A 2,453-nucleotide genomic window follows, 5' to 3' on the forward strand; every position below is an offset into this window, starting at 1 on the left:
CTTTGTAGTAAAGATTGTATGCCAACATAACATGGCAGTCCCGGTTTAGGATGAATGTTGCTGTAATTTAGCCCCAGGAGACATTGTCTCCAGCTGGCTATACGACACAATCTGTGTCGAAAGTATAAGGACACAGATCATGTCATATAGCCAGCTGGAGACTGTCTCCTGGGGCTAAATTACAGCAACATTAGTCCTAAACCAGGACTGCCATGTTATGTTGGCAAACAATCTTTACTACAAAATAACTTATTTATCAAAGTTTTAACCTCATCTCCTTCGAAACAGTCACCTTGCACAGCAATACACTGGTCCTAATGTTCCTGCCAGGTTTGGAATCTGGCCTGGAAATCATTTTCCGTAAACGAGCTGAAGCCATTTTGTGATTCACTCTGGATCTCGACAACCGTGTTAAAACGGTGACCCTTGAGCTGCCTTATTTCTGAATAAGGGTTGTTTAAGGATGATGAACAAAACATCTGTGTTTCCAAAGGTGAATTATCCAAACCCCAAAGAATTCCTCTCAACACATGGCTATGATGCTCCCCCACTACTTCTGCTCTTGATCAGAGATGCACATATCATCAGCCACCAAGGGACATGCTCAACTGGTTAAGGTCAAACAACTGACCAGCAAATCTGTGGTTTTGATATTATTATTATTATTATTATTAAGATGGTGGCCTGGCAGATTTGTTACGGCACCAGAAAAAAATAATGCTTAGAAGCATCTCATCTGTCTTTACATTTTACATTCAAATTCTGTTGTGGGCTGACTTTAGTTTTCATCCTCTTGGGGTCAATAAAATAAGTATCAGTTGAGCCCCGGGGAAGGGATGGGGGTCGATGTAATTAACTTTCCCCTTCCCCTGAATTTGCTGGCCTTGTTTCAAAATTTGAAACCAATGTAACAGTTTTTGTTATTTCCCCCTGCTAAATTATAACAACCTTGCCCCTTCGTTTCAACAGCTCCCCCACCCCACCCCCTCAAGTACGTACCTGAGGAATCCAAGCATTGAGATATACATGAGTGATAAGCTGTAATGGGGACATGAATTATAAAATTTCATTGTGTGCACTTAAAACAGTTATTTATTGTGCTTACTTTGTCATACTTAAATGCCATAACAGGTTTCTCTTCCTATTTTGAAGAGTCTTTTTCATGGTCCAGTGAATAAGAGAGAAAAACAAGCTGATAATAATCTGCGTACACATTTACAAGGACAGTTGAGGTAATTGTTTCCTCTTCCGTAGTTTTTTGTTGTTGTTGTAAAACTTACAAAAAAATCTTTCAGTTTATCTTTAACTGTCAAATGTACCTGAAACTGTTTGTTAAAGGTTGTGGACACATGAAGGTTACAATAAGCATTGCTCTGCAGTAAGATCATATCTTGAATCTTGATGTAATTTTTTTGGACCTCTACATCAGTCCTGACTGAGTGAACTTATGATGAAAGACAGTCCAACCATGATCATCTCACCTCTTTTGTTTTTTGATTTTTTTTTTTCAGGTTGCATTCTGAGTCACAATATCTAATATTTCCAGTTGATTTTAAAAGAAGTGGATTGTGATGCTTGAGGGAAATTTGGCTGCTATTTCTAGCAGGGAGAACAGCCACATTGAGGCCCTCTCGTAGGTGCAAGATAGCATGTGATTATTTTCTGATGGCAAGAATTTAATCTGTTGAAGAGCCTAAGATAGTAAAATATGACAGCCTCATATATTCATATAACTTAAGAGTATATAGTAATAGAGTGAGGTGGAAAATGTTGATTGTGATTATTGAAATAAACAGTTGTTGAAGAAAAAAGGGAGATAATTCGAATAAGTTCAGTTGATTGAAATTTTTAGACACAGTAAGACACTGCAAATTGAAGTAGATCTCATCTTCAAAGTCAACAGGTGAAAGCAGTGATTTCTTTAGAAATGAAAAATATATATATTTGTTCATAGCAACAGTTGTTTCTGAGAAATTATGTTATAAATATAACCTGTAATATTTTTTTATTATGATTTATTAGAAATGTTAGCACAATCATGTTAATTGAGAAAAAGGGGGAATTATCAAAATACGTCTTTAAGAAAAATGGACATATCATAGTTGAGTCGTCACGGATAACATGTGGCCTGCAGGAGTTTGCGACTGGCACGTCTAATGAAAAATTACCTTGAATTTGTTTTAGTATTGTGGCCTGCTTGTTAATAAGCCATATCTAATGCGGTCTACTTCTCAAAAAAGGTTGTCTGTACTTGTAGTAGAGCATAGTAAAGAGAAGATTCTTAAAAGTGGATCGTTGTATTTGTCATGTCATATACATATAAATTTGCAGTCGTTTTAACTAATTCCTAGGTGTGGTATCTTAACTGATATGGCATTCACTTTCATGACACAATCCAGGACGAAATAATATGGGACATTATTATGTTACACACATTCTATATTTATATATAT

The sequence above is a fragment of the Octopus bimaculoides genome, chromosome 1 (assembly GCF_001194135.2).
Source record: "Octopus bimaculoides isolate UCB-OBI-ISO-001 chromosome 1, ASM119413v2, whole genome shotgun sequence".
NCBI classification, from domain to species: Eukaryota; Metazoa; Mollusca; class Cephalopoda; order Octopoda; family Octopodidae; genus Octopus; species Octopus bimaculoides.